Raw genomic sequence first — 22120 nt, 5'->3', positions numbered from 1 at the left:
ATTGCTCAGGGCCAGGTCACCCTGAAGAGGAATGCCAGGAAGGTGACGACTTATGTGTTCACCCCATGGGGCTTTTGTAGGGCCCCACACAGATCCACATGGCCCAGACTTTCCAAACATTTCATATTTAATAAGCTGTTTTGAAAGTTTGCCACTTACTGAGTGTTCCAACCTCAACTATAAATGTGAATCAGTTCTCCCAATGATATTTTTTTCTTTCCTTATCTAGTTTTTTTCTTGCTGCCAGGACAAAACTGTCTGTTATTTCATTTATATCAGGGCAGCCAAACATTAAAACTTAGCTGTGGTATTTAGGAAATACTATAATTTATGTTAGATGTTTCAAAAGATAGCAACAGGTGAGTCTAATCCAAGCAAGTCATTTAGCTTTAGGGCATCAATTATCTTTTCTATAAGAAGTGACATAATAACTACCTCTTTCCATAAAATATTAGCGATGGCAAAAAGTTATGAAAAACAAAACAGCTGGGAAAGTGATAGACAGCAGACTTGGAGCTGTCGCACAATGTAAACAGAAAAAGAGATTAAGGGAAAGGAATGGCTCAGTCTTATCACTGGGCTGATTTTCATGAACAGGCATTGACGAAGAATGAAGAGGGCGAATGAAGATTGGGGAATTAAGAGGGAAGACATATGGAAAATTACAAATTGTCATCAGCTTCATCACTTTCATGGCTGGTTCATGATGACCCTGGCCAAGATCATGTACCTAGACTTGCCTGGAGCACACACCTAGACTTGCAGGTAGGATTTGCAGTCCCTGCTGAGTTGCCTTCGCATCAGGGACTGAATCAGTCCAAGCTGATTCCGCAGGAGGGCAGCAGCCCCAGCATGGAGCTCTGTGACCAGACCTGCAACCCAACTGGGTCCCACAGCCCCACCAACCTCACCCCGTCCCCCCAGGAAAAAACAGCTTGCCCCAGAGCACAACCCTCCAGGCTGGGAAGGGAGCTGGGAATAAAGAGGGACCTCCAAATCCTTTGATAGAGACATTTATTAATTGCCCCATCAGACCCTCCAAGCCACAGGAAGATGGGTTCCTGGATGTTGCCAAGGATCTTTGCAATGGTGGCTTTGGCGGTTTATCTAGAGATGGTTTATTTCTCAGGTTTTCCTTTTTTTCCCATGTTTACATCTATCCTCCAATATCCATTTTGTTTAACTTCTGGGATTAGTTGGGTTTGTGGTGGGGAGCTGAGGGGACAATGTCGCTAGTTGTGAATGCACAGCATTAAGTTTTTTTAGCCTGATACCTTGGGGCTTGACAGGGTTGCTATCTGGGTGGTTTCCCTAATAGAAACACTTAGGCTGCTGGGTTTTTAGCCCTTTGAACTACCAAACTCTACCCAATATGGGGATAAAAACTACTTTGGTTTTGGTTTTGTGTTTTTTTTTTTTTTAATGTCAAAGTAACCCAACTTGTTTTAAAATGTGGTCACCTGGAGAATGAACTTGCACTTCAGGAACTACTGGGCTGAGGGGTCCAAATGTATTTCTTGAGCCCCTCTCTTAAGCTTGGGTTGATTGGAAACAGCCCTATGGCTTGATCATTGACATGGAAGGTATCATAAACAAAAGAAAAAGCAACTTCATAGTAAAAATCATCAGTTTACTAGTAAAAAATATCCTGAGAAGATATGGAGATAAACGTGTGTGAAATCATGACCTTTTTTTCCAAATCAGTTATTACAGAGTCTTGGGAAATGTAACCCAAGTAATATACCATATACTATTAACATTATATTAACATACCACTTTACATGTGTAATACATCAGTGCATGTTTGTGAAGCACCCTGAGTCCCTTTGTTCTGCGGAAGTCTTGGCATATTTCTGGGTGGGTATAATTGCAAGAATGACATGGTATTTCCTAGGCACCAAAAGACCGTGACTTGAATAAGCAAACACATGTACGTCATTCGTTATGGAAGGATGAAATTAACATCATCTTTAGTATAAAAACAGCATCTGAAATTTCTTGGCATGAGCAGGACACACCTGATGATGTCCTAAACGGCGTCTGCCTAGAGGGATCCACTGCTGGCACCAGCCAGGCAGACGTAGGTACCTGGGGCTTTGACCAGCGCAACCAGGATCAAGTAAGAAACATGTAGAAATATGAAGAATATCTTGAATATGGCTCAGTTCAGTTTGTTTATAGAAAATAAGGTCTTAGGACTGGTTATGAGTTAGAATAGGACACTCTAAAAATACACATTTTGCTATAACCTAGAGAAGTATACCTAGAAAATGCAGAACCACCTTTCTCTATGAATAGGACTTCTGCTCCTGGTTTCCAGCTGCAACCTGGATTATGCGACTGCCATCCCATTTTCACACAGGGGCCTGCAGAGCAGAACCAAACCCTTAATTTTACCTGGGCATCAAGTTTTGAGTGGTCTGGGAACAGTCTCCAGGCCATCTTCTGCTCCTCTATACAAGGCTGAGTGTCACTAAAAGAGCATTGCAAATAAGTAGCAGAGGAAAAAGGAGATTCAGAAGGCCAATGGTTTGATGCAGCAGCATTTTAATGTAAATGCAAAGTGGAGTAAACATTTGCAGAAAGAATAATGCAGACTAGAAAGAGCATATTTCTAAAGACAAGAAAAGCTAAAACCAATTACCCGTTCCAGTGTGACACATTTCATCAATATATTCACTTCCCTTGTTCTTTCTGAGTCTGACATTCAAATCCCTATGCGTGCTTTGTTTCAAAACCTTGGTCAAACTGGGTAGAGAAAGTTAAAAGCACAGACGTAAGATGCAAAGCCACAAGAATAAAGAAAGTATTAATCTAAGCTAAAGCACTACGTAGGAATAAATGTAGGTTCCTAGTTTTCAGGGGTGCTTCCCTCTCCGGTAGCCATGTCTGTAAATCACATGCCATATTCTTTCACTTCTTTGCTTGTTCTTTTCCCGTGACTATTCTTTCTCTTAAGTTGATTAGATCTTCTTACAGAAGCCCCTCTGGCAAGGATGCTTCCAGCGGGTGGAATAGGTGTAGGAGCACTCCGGCACACACTGGGGAGCACACTGGGGAACGCACTGGGGAGCGCACTGGGGAGCGCACTGGGCAGTGCACTGGGGAACGCACTGGGTGACACACTGAGAAGCACACTGAGGAGCACACTGGGGAACACACTGGGTCTCGCACTTCGTCACTAACTGCGGGGCACACCGATCGACGCAGGGTTCCAAGCACTCAGCTCCCTTCGCTGAAGCAATCCCCACACCTGACTCTAAGGAGCTAGCCAGTGCGGCTGACTCCGTGGAGCCCACAATAGTTTCCTGGGGGTAGGTGGTGAGGATGGGTCCTGGCAAGGTCACGACCACAGGAGGTGGGAATATAATCACACGTGAGTCTGGGCAGGCAATGACACAGGGCTCGTTGCAGGCGGCGGCACGGGGCTCGGGGCATTTCACGTCGCACGGGGCAGCGCATGGCTCAGCGCACACAGTTTTCTCGCAGGACATCTTTTAGCTATATTGTAGACCTGCAAGGTATGGGAAAGAGCAAATATAAAACCAAAGGAGCTGGTAGGACAGGATCAACACTTGGGCTAAGCTAAGGTGAGCCCTGAAGAGACACAAGTCGGTAGACAGGTTGATACCCATCCTGTTCTACTTTGCTTTGCTCTTCTCCTCTGCGGCCTTTCAAAGCCCAATTCCTTCCTGCAGACACCAAACAACCTCTTTGGGGCTGCTGCTTAAATAGCATCTGCTTTCTTCTATGTAATTTGGACTCCAGAGGTGGAGTTCAGTAAAACTAGGGTAACATAACACCAAGCATTGCAGAAATGGAAAACACACGAGAGGTTTTACTGTACTGAATTTACATATTCTCTGGGCTAAGCAAACAAAAGCCAGAAAGAGTTATATAAACCCTGTGTTCTCCATGAGGGAGTCAGCCCCATAAGGATACCAAGTACTATGTTTTTTGTGCAGCTAGTTTGTAACAGGTGGCTTTAATAAAGCCTATTTAATATCAACCTCATTTGGAAAATTAAACAAATAAGAGCCTTTTGCAAGATCACAAGGAAAAATATGAAGCACAGCAAAAACCTCAAATCAGGTCCCCTAAATTTAAATTTCAGAGGGAGTAAGACTGTCCACAAACCTGGACTGAATTCTACACTTTCTTTTTTCTTTTGAAATAAATGAAAGGGTGTGGAGGTAATTTGGAAAATGTCATAAAACTACATCTCAGGATGTCATTTCGAACTTATCCAAATTCCAAATCAAAGCACCAAATGAGGGAATTTGTTAATCTATTGTTTCAGATTAAATGAAATATTTTGGTTTCAGCCAAGATAATTACTTATTTTTTGTCTAACTGATCTGCAGATTAGAAAAGCCTGGGTGGGGCTCAGTTTGACTCAATTTTTCTCAGATTATTTTTTTTTTCTTTTGTTGTTTCAGACACAATGCCAAAATACCCATTATTCACCTAAACTTCTCCTGACCTTAAACCCTAATCCCGACACTATCTTCAGGTTCCCACCCTTTCATTCTACTACATCTATTAAATCTATGTTCCTGACTTGACCTCAGCAGGAAACAAGCCAGAGAAAATGGATAGCTGAAAAACAGACCCAAACACATAACATATAGAACAAACCATTTATAGTGGATATTATATTTTTACACAGCCTGTTGAATGTTTTATATAAGAGCCCTGCTTTGCATAAACAAAACAAAAACACCCAAAGCAACTTCCCAAGGAATATATGCTTTAAGTAAACATTTTCTGGGTTCCCATATCTTCTGCGTAGCTGTACTGACAGATGATTTAGAAAAGCCCTGGCCGTTCGGACAGACAGGGAGTGCCTGAGAGGGTCCCAGCTGGGGCATTTCCAAAGTCAGACCAGGAGCCCTGTAGGGCTGCAGCCACCGAGATGTTGTGTCCTAATAGCTGGCTCCAGTCCGAAAGGTGACTGCAACTATCTCACCATCTCAGTAGTTATAAAGCCGATCTCGATATTTACACACCATACCTCTGTCCAAAATTAGACAAAAATTGGAAGCCACAAGGTCACGACAACACTGCCAGATGCATACTGCTGGCTAAGATATTTTAAGGCTACCTAAAGGCTATATGGATTACATTTCCATAAAGTAATAGAAGTAGATGTCTTTAATATTATCTAGACTTCAAATGTATTTTTAAACCTCAATCCATCAGTGTCGCAGAATGAACAGTTAGCAAATGACTTTCATGAAAAAGAACTCCTGAATATTGTACAGAATTGCAGAATTATAATCCAAAATTCATCCCTGAAGTAAATGCAAAGATTTCAAAAATGATACTTCTGGTTTGTTTTGGGTTTTTTTTAGGAAGAAGAAGTTATATCAGAATCCAACTTACTCAGTTCACCGAGGAGAAGCCAAGACAACCTGCTGGAAGGTTTCTGAATCATGGGTGGTTTTATATACCTTCCTGGACCACCAGGCTGATGCAAGAAAATAACGTCATATTTGTGCATTAGGTTCCATTACTCCCCAAACAAAATTTTACATGTAATTACAGTAATTGTTTTGCTTACTGTTTGTGTTGATTACCCTATTCTCACTGGCACGTGACTTCCACAGTCCCATCCCCGGATTCCTTTCATTTCATGGTTTTAAGCATCAAACCTGTTCTTGCAGCCCTGGCAGTGTGAAGGCAGCCCGCAGGACTGAACTCAGGTTTGCATGGGAGCTGCAGCCGGTCAGAGGCTGTGCGGGACACATCCTTGCAGTTCCTTAGAAAACAGGGGTTTGTTTTCCTTGTTTAACATCATGACCTCCAAGAATGCACAAGAGCCTAACCTAGTATTAGTAGTAAGTGTGCTTGCTAGCTTAAAGCTTGTTAGGACATGTTTACAGAGACTGTAGTCACTGCATGACTGTAGTGTCAGGATTGCCTTGGAGAGACACTCCTAGCAGAGCACAGCATTGCCCGTGGTGGCCTGGCTCCTCATTTGATGTTTAAGTCTCTTCCAAGGCAAAAATATAAAACAGTACCATGGCTTGACATGGCAGCCGTAGCCCCAGTTTAGCGTGAGAGGTTTCCTCTGCACTACACCTGGCCAAGCCCAGGAAGAAACGTAAGTGGAGAAAGCTCATTTTGGTTAAACTGGGGTGGTGAGAGGGATCTAGGAATTGCTCAGTCTGGTTTGGAGTAAATCACTCTGTCCCCAGTCCCTTTCACAGTGGTTATGGTCACAGCTACATCAAAAAAATTCTTGTGAGTGTGGAGAAGAGCGCTGCGGGAAACCCAAGGTAAGTGAGCAATGCGCTGGGAAAGCAAGGAAAGCTGGTCATTCCCCATTTAACTTGCAGGTGGGCCAGGGAAAAGAGGAGCAACTGATTTATTTAAGATTGCTCAGGAGTGCTTCAGTGATACAGAGCACTAGGAGTTACCATACTGATTTGTGCCTAACTTGACCTGCTGTGATGAAGCAGCAATTCATGCCATGTTTGAAGCACAGATCCAGTCCCCTCAGGTGATATAATACTATTTGAATCAGCAAATATGCCCTGATTTGGAAAGGTGAATATTTGGCCAACTTGTTTTAAATAGTATGATTACTATTTAAAATATGCAAACACATATAAAATAAATGCAAAGCTGGCTTTTAATAAAAAAAAAAAAAAAAAACAAAACAAACAAAAAAAAAAAAACAAAGGGATCCAAATTCCCAAGGTGTTTATCATTGCCTGATTCAGAGAATCACGTGGGTGGCCCTGACACATATATTTTAAAGTGACGCTATGATTCAATATGGTGGAGTTTAATACTGGCAGCCTGTTATTAACATCATAGCACCACAATACTTTGCATATATAAAACATTAGTGGGTGTTTGCAAAACTATCTGAAAGCATTTCCTCAGAACGTTTCCAGTAAGTGTTCTTGCCTAGAGGACCCTGCAAAATCACTCTGCTTCCAAGAGATAATTGATAGCATAGAAGTTGAAACAATAACAAACAAAAATGTTGTATATGTATGGAAATGAGGGAGGAGAAATTAACCCAGAAACTGGTTAGTGTGTGCATGTACATTTTGTTTGTCCTGGCAGGTCCCAAGATGATGGTGGCAACCAGAACTGCTCCCCAGCCAGAGCTAGACACTGAACTCTTACCCGCTGCTCTGGAGCTATGCAGGGGAGCTGAGATGTTCCACTGAGAGAAGATCTGAGCAATGTCTGTCGGGTGCTGTTCTTATAAGCACATCCCAGGACATCAACCTCTGGCAGCTTTGGAAAAGTGTGCAGTGACTGGAACTCATCTCCAGCTCCTTTCAGCAGTGCCAACCCTGCCAGGAAATTTTTACACTCTTGCTAACACTTAGCTCACATGGAAGGACCCTCCCGTAGCTTTTGCCCTGTATTTGGCTGTCTAAGAGGCATTCCCAGCTTTAGATGTTCATCCTTTTCTATGTTTCTGACTCAGTGCCATTTCCCACGAAGTGCCATGGCAGGAGCAGGGCTGAAGGAAAAGCTGCCCTCACCCTCCTGGCCACGAGCTCACTTACCCACAGCAGCTCCAGAGGGAGCTTTTGAGCAGCCCGACTCCCATATACATGTCTTACATGTATTTATTTATTTACTTGTATAAAAACAACGTTAAGAAAGTAATTGTACAATCTCTGTTGGTAAAGGATTTCAGACTTCAGATTGGTGAAGTAACAAATGCTGTCGTGAACAAGGACACTAAATTAATATGAATTACTTGAGAAGGTGAACATTCCTCAAAAATGGTACTGAGCAATGCCAAGGACTTAAATAGAAATATATATTATTTGGGGAAAAACAAACAAACAAACAAACAAAAAATAAAACAAAACAAAACAAAACAGAATTATAGGAAATCATTTTGGAAGGGAACTGGTAAGGTTGCCCAACTTATACACTCCCCTGAATTATTCTTAGAAGAGACTTGTCTAAGCTGTTCTTAAATGTGCTCCAGTACTGGGATTCCATCGTCTCACTTGGAAATCTGTCAGCACCTGGCTGCTCCCACAGTTGCAAAGTGAGTTGTTTTTTCTTTCCTTAAAACTAATCTCACTCTTCTTTGTTGCAATATATGATGATGACTTCATCTCCTGTTTTTCCACTGAATAAAGGGGATTTTATTGCCTTTCTCCTTGAAGTAATTAAGTCATTTTATATTCCTTCTTATGAGGCTCTCTAAAGTAAAGAAGTCAAATGTGCTAGATAGTTTAAGTGAAATAAGACCAAGAAGAGACTTAAAGAAATGAACAAATGCAAGTAACTGTAAAGGTGTGGGGGGGGGACAGTCAGGGTTGAGGTTTCTCTGATTAGGAAACACTGTAATTAGAGAGGGAAGAACATGCAAGCATTTAATTATAACTGTAATTAACTATTGGAATAATTTGGCAGAGATGAATGATTCCTTACTGAATTTAAATCAAAAGTGGATCTTCAGTCAAACGGTGTATGATAGTTTAAAGAGAAATTATGAAATACGGAGAAAGTACTGGGTAATATTTTCTGGTTCATATTGTCCAGAATATCCCTCTTGGCCAAAAAAAACTGTAGGCACAAGTATACAAAATATGTGTTGTGACTTAAGGTATGCTGTGGCATCAGCCCCCAGTCTCAAAATGTGTCACTTCCATGTTTTCATTCTAATTTATAGAATAGCACAAAAAATAGAGAAAGAAAACCTATGTGCGCACATGCTAGGTGAAAAAAAAAAAAAAAAAAAAATGTATTGAAAGATTTCTGATTAAATTAAGAAAACAAATATTGAAGGCTATAAAATTACATAATAAACTGTACATTTATGTTGTTGACATGAAAATTGTGTCTACAGTACAACACAGTAAACCTAGCTTCAAGTTAGCTAGTGTGTCTACTTTTGGCATTGAAAGAGTTTCTTCCCATGATCTTAAAATCTGTGCAGAGATCTGTGATTCATCTTCCTGCCACTGTTGCTTTCACTAAGCGGGTGAAGTCTGTGCAGACTCATTGCTTTTGCTTTGCTTTTCTCTCCATTGCCTTTCCAGACCTTCAGAGGCAAGGAAGAGACAGCAGCAAATCATATTCGTTATTTTAGTATGTCCATTTTTGTCTTTTATCCACATTTAGGTCAAACACAGACACATCCATGTGCTTCAAGTCAGTCAGCAGAGTAGTTCAACCAGATTCATAAGGATGAGTCACCTTGTTGAGAGAAGTCAAGAGAGAGATGAAAGGCATGTGTGCACACAGATTTAAAAATTCAATGTTTCTTCAAGAAAAATCTAAAACCCTTCACAGGAAAGAATGATTATGTTTCAATTAATTGCAACTGATAATATATGTTCCTGTTTTCAAGAGAAGTATGTCTGCCACAAGGTCGTATTTCTAGGAAGGGATCAGCTGATTTACCCATTTGATCCTGTGCCAGGTGACACTACTACCAAATACTAAAGGATGTAATGCAAAATTTGTGTTCCTCCACATCAAACACAACATTAGAATTTAATAAAGGTGCCTAATTCTCCTCCAGGACACTCACAGATTTCTCAGGGCTCTTGTTGAATTATCCAAAAGATCACTTGAATGCATGAGTTACAAGTTAAAAAAAAAAAATAATAATAAAATTTAAAAAGAGGGTTGAATTTGAATGCAGCATAGCTTTAATGGCAGAGAATCACAGGGTACATTTGGTGAAGACAGTCACACAGAGCACAAAGGATGTTTCCCAGGGCTTCGGGAAGCGTCGCAGCTCCACGTGTGCCAGCCAAGTCGATGGCTTGGACATCCCTGGGTCGCAGCTTCCTCCGCGAGGGCGGCACAGCCCAGGGCTGCTGGAGCGGCAGACGTTGCCCCTTCAGAAATAACCGGAGCTACAGCTTCCTCCGCCAAACCTCCTGTAACCAGAGTAGCCCCCGCCGCTCTGAGAGCTCCCCCCACCAAAGCACCGGCCACCTCCGAAGGAGCCCCCACCGTAGGAGCTGCCTCCTCCGTAGGAGCCCCCAAAGCCCCCACCGTAGGAGCTGGAGCCAAAGGACCTTCTGCCTCTGTAAGAGCTCCCAGATGATCTGCCTCCTCTGTAGGAGCCCCCAGAGCCAAATGAACTACCCCCTCCGTAGGAGCCCCCCATTCCTAGGGAACTACCACCTCCGTAGGAGCCCCCCATCCCCATGGAACTGCCACCTCCGTAGGAGCCCCCCATCCCCATGGAACTGCCACCTCCGTAGGAGCCCCCCATCCCCATGGAACTGCCACCTCCATAGGAGCCCCCCATCCCCAGGGAACTTCTGCCTCCATACGAGCCGCCCATCCCCATGGAACTGCCACCCCCATAGGAGCCCCCCATCCCCATGGAACTTCCACCTCCATAGGAGCCCCCCATCCCTAATGAGCCACTTCCTCCATATGAACCCCCACCACCAAATGAGCCCCCGGATTCAATAGAGCCCATTCCCCCAGAAAAGCCCCCAATGGGTGATGGAAACGAGGTGCCCACGAAGCTCTCCTGAGGGCAGGAGCTGAGGATGGGGCCTGGGAAGGTGATGACCACGGGCGGGGGATAGACCACGGCACGGGAGTCCTCGCAGGAGGTGACACAGGGCTGGCTCCAGGCGTTGGCGTACGGCTCTGGACAGGTCACCTCGCAGGGTGAGGAGCATCTACTGCTCATGAGCTGTCCTCCTGAAGACATCTTTCGGGATGTGGGTAAACCTGCAGCACAAGTGAAGGAGTAAAACGAAAATGTGTATGCATATAATATGTACATGCAGCTCTGTGCAGCTCTGATTGTGTATCACACAATCAGATGATGCGATGATACAAGCTCTGTTTCCCAATAGAAGGAATTATTTTCTTATAAATAAGAAAACTGCTCTTGTGGAGGTATCTAACTTTATTCCAGTCTGAAATATTGTTCTTCAGCATGGTTAAAACTTAATAATACAGACACAAATACAGTTTCTCTTGCAGCCCACAGTAAGGTGTTTACCTTTCTAAAGCACCTTTAGCCTGTCCTCATTCTGAAAACATCTTATTGTCTTCCACCACTAAACTCTAGTTCCGTTAAGGACAAATCACTAATTCATTCATCTCAGTTCTTGGGTTCTTTTGGAAACAATTTTGACAGACCCTGTAGTTATAAACAGAAATCAACAGTGGCTCTTGCTGTATGTGTATCTCTGTGTGTGTGTGTGTGTACACGTATTTCAATAAATGTCAAGCCGTAAATCGTTAAGTTGTAACCTCCTTACCAAATTAATAAGATTTAATTGACACTTTCCCTTTGTGGTTTGGAAGAACATAGCCTCACATTTTAAGACCTGTATCTACCATCGGTTACTGCTTAATGGCTACAAAAAGCTTATCTGCTTAAGAAAGAAAACCAAACTGATACTGCTGATCATTGCAGAGTACTGACATGGAATTTATTCTCAAGTTAAACACTGATAACAACATCCCAGTTAATATAAAGGAACTTAAAGAAAGAGAACTTACCAGGCTCACAGAGAAAACCAGACTGAAGAGAAGTTGTTGGTGAACGTGGAGGAAACACGGCGCTTTTATATACCCCTGCAGACTGCCGCCAGGATATGCAACACACTTTTGTACATGGGGCATAATAGTTAGCCAGCAAAACATTTTGCTGTATAAGCTACTTCTAATTGTAATAATTGCTTTGATAACTGATAATGATTAGTAAATCGGCTCTACATCACACAATATGTGCAACACGCCCTTTGTCTTATTTTAATCCTTAAATAGTTTTTATACCCATTTTATGACTAGTGCCATCTCCTGACCTCGTTTGAATTGCAATGGTAGCGAACTGAGCTTCATTTGCTCAGTTAGGTATCAATCTTTCCCTTAAGCAAGATAAAAACCATCAGTGTGGCTTTGTCAGGAGAAATATTTTTGTTCTGTAGAAGATTCCATTTAGATTTAGAATTGCACAGAGTTGGGAAAACTGCAAATTTAAGCTTTATAGCTCCTCAGACAGGAGAGGTCATTTTTTCTGCCCCTTTAACATCCGCCCAATTAACTGCTTACAGAAGTACTTAATCAAATTCCCACTGTCATCCAAGTACAAGGAAGCACAATGTGAGAACATGGAGTAAATTTATTATCATCCTTCTCCTTTTGTCACCTTTGAGCTGTAGTGTTCTAGCAAGACACACTGCTGTTGCCCAGGAGGCATAATTTGAGAAAAAAAAGTCTTTTTGGATATGGAATGAATTCATGTAGAGTGTATAAAGATTATTTAATCTAAACTAAAATAAAAGCATCTTAAGAATGGCAAGGACTATATTATTCAAGAAAGTCACAGCGGTATTCCTGGACTAGTACTTAAAAGCCTCATATATTAGGAGACAGAGATACAAGTGCATAAGTAGGAAGAGATATCTCTAACCAAGGTTTCCTTTATCAATAACCAGAAACATAGGGAGAACATTAGATGTGATCAATATTTTTGTGTGGTTATAACAGACAAACACCACGTGGATTAGTGCCAGTGATATCAAACACCCAACTTAAATGTTTTATTTCTAAACCAAACTAAAAAAATTCTAGATTCTGACTCTCAGCCATAGCTGTGGGAGGAAAGCAACTCCAGCCTATCAAATCTACATGGCTGGGGTTTCATCCTGTTCCACTTAGCATTCTGTGCTTAATTTTTATATCATTATGATGTTTAAGTTTAATGTTTGTATCATTTATATCACCAGATTTCTGTTGTTTTCAAGCCCAATTAGAAAATAGAGCACAGGGAACTTATATGGTTAAGATCTTGCATCAGAAGGTGAACGAGTCCTGTCAGGCATCAGTGGGCAGCCCTTGATTTGACAGTTTTGCTAGTCAGCAATTCTTCATTGACTCCTGAGTTAATGTGAATCTTCCTGCTTTCCTACAGTGGGTTGAGAAATATCAATTTACATGAAGAACCCAGAGCACTGTTGCTGTTTCTCACATTTCAGCACCACTGGCAAGTGGTAGCACTTCTATTCACCACCCAATTACTTGCAATCCAAATTTTGAAGAAGAAAAGTGGAATTTTGTGTATGAAACCCATTTATGAGCTCGACATAACAGTCACATGCATCTATATTCATTCCGGTTTCAACCCCAGTGAGGACCAGGGACAATATCAGCTGCTAGGTAACTTTGTCAGGGTTGGAGTATAAAATAAAACACGAGGTGTGTAATGCTTGTAACGTGATTTGGGATTAAGAATAAAGTTGTGATCACATCACTTAAGAGAACAATTAGAACAATTAAAGAAATAACCCATACATCAAAACATAGTTTGGCAACACGTAGGAAACTCTTGCACAAAGCATGGCTCACATCCCACTGGTGGTCAGAAGAGATATATAAGAGAGCTCTGAACACTTCATTCTCATCAACGACAGCTCTTCATCTACCCTTCTCCTGACCTGGTGAGTTGGATCTCCTTCGTTCTCTATATGAACCATTAGGAAAATATTTTCAGTATTTAACTGAGGAATTAGTCTTCTGCAGAAAGAGTGATATTAAGCATTGCCATTTGCCTTTTGTTCTGCATTAATTTTTATAGGGAGTTAAATGTATGCCTTTATAGACACCATTGATGAATTATAAGCCTGGATATTCACAGGCACTTGGGTCAGTTCAATATTGTCAGTTAGCTCCAGAGATGTGTATTTTAATCAAACAAAACCTTGAAGATGAGCTACTTCCTAAAACACATGGAATTTGGCATTGCTTTCCATGGTTACCAGTATTTCTAGAGCAGCAGAAAGTACTTTGGAAAGTACCAGGTGTTATTGCATGTTCAGAAACACATGTAAGAGACAGAAACCTGAATCATTCTAAACACTCTTCTTCCACCCTTTTTTCCATGCTTGTGGAAAATCATCAGAGCAACCTTTTTTCCCTCTGGCACTTGGCCATTGTACTTATGCTTTACCTCCTGCTGCAGGTTTACCCACATCCCGAAAGATGTCTTCAGGAGGACAGCTCATGAGCAGTAGATGCTCCTCACCCTGCGAGGTGACCTGTCCAGAGCCGTACGCCAACGCCTGGAGCCAGCCCTGTGTCACCTCCTGCGAGGACTCCCGTGCCGTGGTCTATCCCCCGCCCGTGGTCATCACCTTCCCAGGCCCCATCCTCAGCTCCTGCCCTCAGGAGAGCATCGTGGGCACCTCGTTTCCATCACCCATTGGGGGCTTTTCTGGGGGAATGGGCTCTATTGAATCCGGGGGCTCATTTGGTGGTGGGGGTTCATATGGAGGAAGTGGCTCATTAGGGATGGGGGGCTCCTATGGAGGTGGCAGTTCCATGGGGATGGGGGGCTCCTACGGAGGTGGTAGTTCCCTAGGAATGGGGGGGTCCTACGGAGGGGGTAGTTCATTTGGCTCTGGGGGCTCCTACGGAGGAGGCAGATCATCTGGGAGCTCTTACAGAGGCAGAAGGTCCTTTGGCTCCAGCTCCTACGGTGGGGGCTTTGGGGGCTCCTACGGAGGAGGCAGCTCCTATGGAGGGGGCTCCTTCGGAGGTGGCCGGTGCTTTGGTGGGGGGAGCTCTCAGAGCAGTGGGGGCTACTCTGGTTACAGGAGGTTTGGTGGAGGAAGCTGTAGCTCCGGTTATTTCTGAAGGGGCAACGTCTGCCGCTCCAGCAGCCCTGGGCTGTGCCGCCCTCGCGGAGGAAGCTGCGACCCAGGGATGTCCAAGCCATCGACTTGGCTGGCACACGTGGAGCTGCGACGCTTCCCGAAGCCCTGGGAAACATCCTTTGTGCTCTGTGTGACTGTCTTCACCAAATGTACCCTGTGATTCTCTGCCATTAAAGCTATGCTGCATCAATACGTTTGCCTAATGTTTTCTTTTTCACCATTTCATCTGCGAACCACTTTAATTATGAAACACGTTGCCATGAAGCCAGATGACAGGTGAAAACATTCTGTCTTAAGTCTTTTAGAGACTATCAGTCCCCTTTAGCTGACAGCAGGAATATGGAGCAGTGGAAAACATTGCACCCTCTGACACATTTCAGGTTTCATGCCGCTGAACTGGAATTCTGCTTCCTGACAATGTGTGATTATCTTACCTCCTAGCTGCAGAGCTACATAATGATTGCAAACAAATTATCTAATTGGTTTTTTATATTTGGGCCTGTTTCTTCAGTTATATTAATGTTTTGCTTGGAGCTGACAAGTTTCTCGTCTGCAGTCATTAAACAAACCACAGATCAAAATTCCTTAACTTCTTCAAATACTGGAAACTTAAGCAACTGCTTAATTGTCTAAGTATCCTCTAAATTCTTTTTTTTTTTTCCTATCTCCAAAGCAGCTGCAAATTAAAATTTTTGTTATTGCCATTTTAACTTTTGTTTTAACAAAGAGATAATAGAATTTCAAAGTGAGACCAGGAATCTATGACAGGGACATTCTGTGCTCTAGCTCTGATAATAGTCCCTGTGTTTCAGTTCATCCTTCTTGACTTTCTGAACATGAACTCTTCTGTTCAGCAATAGCAACAGAAAACAACAACACAAGGTGTTATTTCTGGTCTCATGTTACTCATCACTTACAAAAGTGCCTCTTGCACACAGCTGTGATATGAAAGCACATTATGCCATCATATAAATGCAGCCCTGTGATGGGGCCACAGTCAAAGGAAATTCCCAAATGTCTTCAGGTATTTAACACTGTAAGTTCAAGGTGACAAATCTCAGGAATCAAGTAAGGATTATGTGGTTGATTTTCTTTGGTTACAATTCACAATCCCCAGAGAAATGTATTTTCATATTGGTTTGCATTCTTTAGGCAGTCTTGATAATGTATTTAAGTTGCCTAAACCTTAGACTTATCCAGGGAACCATGATACTTCCTATAAACTGATTCTAAATGCAATATGATGACAGAATGGATGAACAAACAGACTCCTTCAGAAGAGAAGTGTTGGATTATACCACAGAGTGTAAAATAAAAAACTTAATGAATTTCCAGTCTTCAACTGACCATGTCTCAACTTTTATACTTTCTTTTTTTCCAACACTACTTCTCACAGGCCAGAGAGAGATAATATTAAGCAGCTTGACCTCTTCTGAAAAGGTCTCGTACATGTGAACAATTTTAAATCTCATCCCTCCTCTGACATGAAATGAAACAGCTGCACTGATGAAAAATTATTTATCTGAGGGTTGACTGTGGCAAGTGGCTTCTGTTTGCTATCTGTTCATACACCAGCACAAAATATTGAGTCTTCAGATTCAGAAACCTTTATGCCTTATGGAGAAGCAGTACTCAACAGTTTTGCATACTTAAATTTTGAATTGTTCATGCAACCATCTTTTTCACAATACCTTTATTACTTAAGCAATTACTATCATATTACCATAAAAAAAAGCATAATTGTTGCTCACAGGCTATGTAACCAGCTCTAGGAAGCCTAACAAGCAAGTGGAAAGGATAGAACCAAAACAGTCTTGTGGAGAAATAAAAGCTGAACAAAATTTGATGATGCAGGAGGATTTTAATACAAACAGGAAATGGGATACACTGCAGAATGAGATGGCATACAACACAAAGCAGACACTTCCTCAGTTCCAGGGAAGGTCACAGCATTCATTGCCTGTGAAAAGTCCATTTTCCACCAGTTGTTCTTCTTCTGTCACAGGTTTAGTAATAATCTCTGTGTCAGGACTTGCAAATTAATTTTTTTTCTTACACTGGCACAATGAAAATCAGGATCTAGCATTGTGAGACAATTAACAGAAGCTGTTATTAGTAATAGACAAAGTGAAAAATGCAAGAAAGAGGTGCAGGCCAAATTTTCAGAGGTGAGCAAGGGTGGCTCCCGTTGATGCAATGGGCTTTCACCATCTCTGAAAGCCAGCCCCAGCTGCGGATCCGGATCTTGCGTTTTCGTCTCCTAAGTTGTTGTGCGGGTAGTTGGGCTGCCTTAGAAGGAGCCACAGTTCCCAAGGCGGGACCCACGGCTGCTGCTGTAGAACAGCCTGCTGTAACAGCCCCTCAACCCTGAGGAGCCTCCATACCCACAAGAGCCCCCGGATCCAGAGGAACCTCTCATCCCTGACATGCCCCCGGAGCCAGAGGAGCCCCCCATCCCCGAGGACTCATCAGAGCTCTGTGAGCTCCTAGCACCATACGGCTGAGGAAACGATGTTCCCACAATGCTGTCTTGAGGGCAGCTGCTGAGAATCGGGCCCGGGAAGGTGATGACGACTGGTGGGGCGTACACCACGGCTCTGGAGTCCCCACACGAGGTCACGCAGGGCTCAAGGCTGCTGCTGTAGGCACACGGCTGAGTGCACATCACCTCACAGGAGGGCAGGCACCGGGAGCTGATGTTGTTGTACATTGTTCTCAGGATTGAGGTGAAGCTGGAAAAGGCAACATGTAGTCAGGAAGTTATCACGGTCAGGTGTCATCAGGTTCCCAGTATGAGCCAGGTGCACCTTGTCCTTCTCTGCCAGCTGCCCATCAACTCACCAGTTCAACCCTGCCTCACAGTCTTCGCTTTCCCTGCTAGTTCCTTCCTGACTGTCTCTTTTTAAGGCTTCTCAGTTCTTCTTCTTCTTCTTCTTTTGTGTACTATTCACATCTCTTATACTTCTGAATCTCTCAAAGAATATTGCTCTTTTCTCTGAGATTAGATTACCTGATCCTTATACAATTACTTGTTCAGAAAAGTCCCATTAATTTTCTTTTCAAAGTAGACCTATGGGAACTTTTGCCTGTACCTTCAGAAAATTTCCAGAGCAAAGTAACTGAATCTTCCTTGCTCTATAGTTCCCTTTCCCCAACTTTTATAAGAAATCTTGCTAAATTTACTCTTCTCTTTACTTCAGTTTTTCCAAAATTGTCAGCATTTTGCACAATAAAATAATAAAAAGGTGTCAATGGGTGCCCACCACACACAAGACAGCAGTGGGGTTAGGAAGGCAGATTAGTTCCTTGTTCATGCTTCCTATTCCTCCCTTCTCAAGTCCTCCTGTTCTGTGATTCCTTTTCTACCTCCCTTCTTGCCCCTGGGGAGGATGCCTAGGACTTTGCTTATTCAGTAGGGTTTAGCTTTCTATTTGCACCTCTGGTTTTGAAAGATATAAGAAAAAATAAAGTAATTCTTAAAATTCTGTCTTTAAATGCAGAATTGATTCTTACCATTGTCTACACGTTACTGCAGTGAGTCTCCTATGAAAAGTAAGATTTCACTGTGACACCTTATCTCATTGCTAAAATCACGAAATACAGACACAGAAAAGAGTCCTCATTCAAAACTATCACTACAGAGACAGGACAGATAATGAAATGAAACTCACCTAGAGCACCAAGACAGGTAAGTCAGGAGATCTTTTTAGGAGACTCCGGCGATGTTCTTGCTTTTATACCTTTTTGCAGGCAACTCTAGGGATGTGAAGCATCTCATAAAATCTCTAGCACTTACCAAACTATGAGTTTTCTTTTGTGGGTAACTCCTCTGATACCTGTAATTATTTTCATAGTTTCTAATTAATAAATCACCCACAGACCTACACAATATGACTCTCATATAATAAATTTGGACTTTTTATTGTGTTGAAATTTTACAGCCAAATTCCTATGCAATATCATTCTGCTGACTACACGAGATTTACAAGGGAAACTGATTGACCCCTGCTTATTACTTTTTGCTAATGATTTACCAACAAGGGCCGCCCAGAAAGATCAACCCTGCAAGTCTGCTTTCAAGGATGGCCTGATCCCAATGCTGAGCAACATGACATGATTTTGAAGGTCTACCTCACTTTTAAGTTTGAGATCCACCTTGGAGCAAAAAGACCTGGTGAACTTTGGGTAGGCCCTTGCAGTGGCCCCACTAGCACCCTCATCACAAGGCTCTCAGCAGAACACCCCAAAGTGAATTTTGGTACATACTTGGGCAAAATTACTCAGAGGACTCAGAGCCTAAGGGAGATGTCATGCGTCACTTTAATCTCATTTATCTGTGTTTTGAAATAGTTTTTTGCAGGGCTTTGTCCTGGCCACTGCTCAAGAATAATTTGTGAGGCCTGATTCTGTCATGGTGCTGTAGCCTTCGTTTGGCCAAGAGATACAGGCGGGGTTGCAAAGAGTGCTGACCTCTCCTCCAAGGTGCTATTGGACAATTCTATTTGGAAGGTATTATACATAAATCCAAAGCTTACAAATAAATTGTGAGATTGACACATCAGTAAGCCACCTTCTTTAAAGCCGTTAAAAAGAAGTAAACCAAGAAATCAATTCCTGTTTCAGTTGGAACCAGAATGATGTCGAAATGATTTTTTCCATTAAATCTGAGACAAAAGGAAACTGCTGGGTGTTGGATGCATGTCACTCAAAGTAAATGGATCACTAACCATGAATTGAAATTAAAACAATTACCAGGTTTAGAAACATATCTTTCTCTTGGTAAATGACAACAATTTAGTGAATAATGGATGACCTCATAACCTTCTTGTTGACTATGAAAGTATATAAAAGGATAGAGAACTAAGAAATCTTCTATTCTTCCAGCTCCATTGACTTACTCCTGCAAGACAACAGGGTAAGTCTAACTTCATTTCACTTCTTTGTAGCTATATAATACTTAAAATGTACCTTTTTTTTTTTTTTTTTATTGTGCAAAATGCTAACAATTTTGGAAAAACTGAAGTAAAGAGAAGAGTAAATTTAGCAAGATTTCTTATAAAAGTTGGGGAAAGGGAACTATAGAGCAAGGAAGATTCAGTTACTTTGCTCTGGAAATTTTCTGAAGGTACAGGCAAAAGTTCCCATAGGTCTACTTTGAAAAGAAAATTAATGGGACTTTTCTGAACAAGTAATTGTATAAGGATCAGGTAATCTAATCTCAGAGAAAAGAGCAATATTCTTTGAGAGATTCAGAAGTATAAGAGATGTGAATAGTACACAAAAGAAGAAGAAGAAGAAGAAGAAGAACTGAGAAGCCTTAAAAAGAGACAGTCAGGAAGGAACTAGCAGGGAAAGCGAAGACTGTGAGGCAGGGTTGAACTGGTGAGTTGATGGGCAGCTGGCAGAGAAGGACAAGGTGCACCTGGCTCATACTGGGAACCTGATGACACCTGACCGTGATAACTTCCTGACTACATGTTGCCTTTTCCAGCTTCACCTCAATCCTGAGAACAATGTACAACAACATCAGCTCCCGGTGCCTGCCCTCCTGTGAGGTGATGTGCACTCAGCCGTGTGCCTACAGCAGCAGCCTTGAGCCCTGCGTGACCTCGTGTGGGGACTCCAGAGCCGTGGTGTACGCCCCACCAGTCATCATCACCTTCCCGGGCCCGATTCTCAGCAGCTGCCCTCAAGACAGCATTGTGGGAACATCGTTTCCTCAGCCGTATGGTGCTAGGAGCTCACAGAGCTCTGATGAGTCCTCGGGGATGGGGGGCTCCTCTGGCTCCGGGGGCATGTCAGGGATGAGAGGTTCCTCTGGATCCGGGGGCTCTTGTGGGTATGGAGGCTCCTCAGGGTTGAGGGGCTGTTACAGCAGGCTGTTCTACAGCAGCAGCCGTGGGTCCCGCCTTGGGAACTGTGGCTCCTTCTAAGGCAGCCCAACTACCCGCACAACAACTTAGGAGACGAAAACGCAAGATCCGGATCCGCAGCTGGGGCTGGCTTTCAGAGATGGTGAAAGCCCATTGCATCAACGGGAGCCACCCTTGCTCACCTCTGAAAACTCGTCCCACGCCTCTTTTTTTCCATGTTGTGCCTTATCTTCTATCAATAGCAATTTCAAATGATGGTTTCTCTCCTTAAATTCTTATTAGTCTTGTACTGCGTCCTTTCTGGTGGAGTGGAAATGGTTCAGAATTTGCAAGTGGGACTTTGTTGCAAAGGCTTCAGCTTTACCTTGTAACATTCAGTGTCTTTTATCGTTGACATGGACAGTCTGGCAGCCTTTGGGCTGCAGAATAAACCATTAATGAACTGCACCAATCTATTCTATAGTACTTATTTCATGTCATATTAAAAGTCTTGTTAAATCATTAATTTTCCAGTTTTCATTTTCTTTCATTCTGCTTTACAAACTAGTTTTAGTGAAATATGAACTCAGTGGGAGTCAAAATAGGAGGTGGAGCTCCATATATGTAAAGGGAAATAGAATTCAGTACCCTGATGAGTGCCTGTACTTCTTTCTGTGTAGGGAAGTATTTCTATATATTTTAGTGGCTGAGGCTGGAAGGAGTCATTCATAAGTACTCATTTCAATTTGAGGACATTTTTGATAATGTGGTTTGCAGAGGATGAGTGGTAACTGTACCTACATTCAGCTCCATGAAGTTGCACTCACACAATGCTAAGAGGATCAGAGTCAAGGATTTTAAGGCTGAGCCAGGAATGTCTATACAAACTGCCATACAGGTGACTTCAGTGAAGGTGATGCCTCACAATTTACAAAGGAGAGTTACACCTCCACACAGTTCTTACTCAATAGGCTGAGGAATGAAACATTGAGTAACGAGAGTGAAAATTACTGGGGCATTGCTACCACAATCTTATCTGTGGTGCACTAGAGCAAAGTCAGACATTCCTGAGCTGAGTCTAAAACTGGAGCCACAACTGCCAAGTAATTCCTTCAGTACTTTGGGATCCCAGTGTGTACACACGCATCTTTGCACAGGTCTTCAAGCAGCTCAGAATACCAATTCTGCACTAGGAGGAAGGATTTATACCCAAATAAAAGCAATCCTATTTCTTTAACAATCAAAATATATGTTATTACTTAAATCTGTGGATTATGATCTGACTAGAACATCATTACTTTGCTTGATAGGTTTCTCAAAGTAATGTATTACTGCTGGGTGATATAATTCAAGCACTATTCTGTTAAAGTTATGGTGCGGCACATTGTGTGCATAAGCCCACAGTACGAGTAGAGCTATTTGAATATTTCTTCTAAGATTTTCTGTTTGAAATTCCTATTTCATCAAAAGGCTTGCAGACATATTATCTTAGGAATCTGTGTAAAAGATATCAATGAAAAAAAATTTAAACCCAGATGCAAAGTTGTGGTGGAAAAATCTGCTTCTCAGACAGTTCTGGTAATGATTGTGCATGAGGCACTTTGTGATCCTTAATTCTGAGAGAGCACAAGGACA

The 22120-nt window shown here is 42.4% G+C and overlaps 1 long non-coding RNA gene across 1 annotated transcript; it reads right to left on the bottom strand.

Moving 5' to 3' along the window:
* Window positions 1–3501: 3501 nt before the first annotated feature.
* On the bottom strand, window positions 3502–5750 carry LOC116963989. Its single transcript, XR_004408495.2, has 3 exons — window positions 5564–5750; window positions 5386–5470; window positions 3502–3514 (listed from the first exon to the last, which is right to left on the bottom strand). It is a non-coding gene; the product is annotated as an uncharacterized LOC116963989 (long non-coding RNA).
* Between the last annotated feature and the right edge of the window lie 16370 nt (window positions 5751–22120).

The sequence above is a fragment of the Tyto alba genome, unplaced genomic scaffold (genome assembly GCF_018691265.1).
Source record: "Tyto alba isolate M040663 unplaced genomic scaffold, T.alba_DEE_v4.0 Super-Scaffold_8, whole genome shotgun sequence".
Lineage (NCBI taxonomy): Eukaryota > Metazoa > Chordata > Aves > Strigiformes > Tytonidae > Tyto > Tyto alba.
This window is presented reverse-complemented; position numbering and strand designations above follow the sequence as displayed.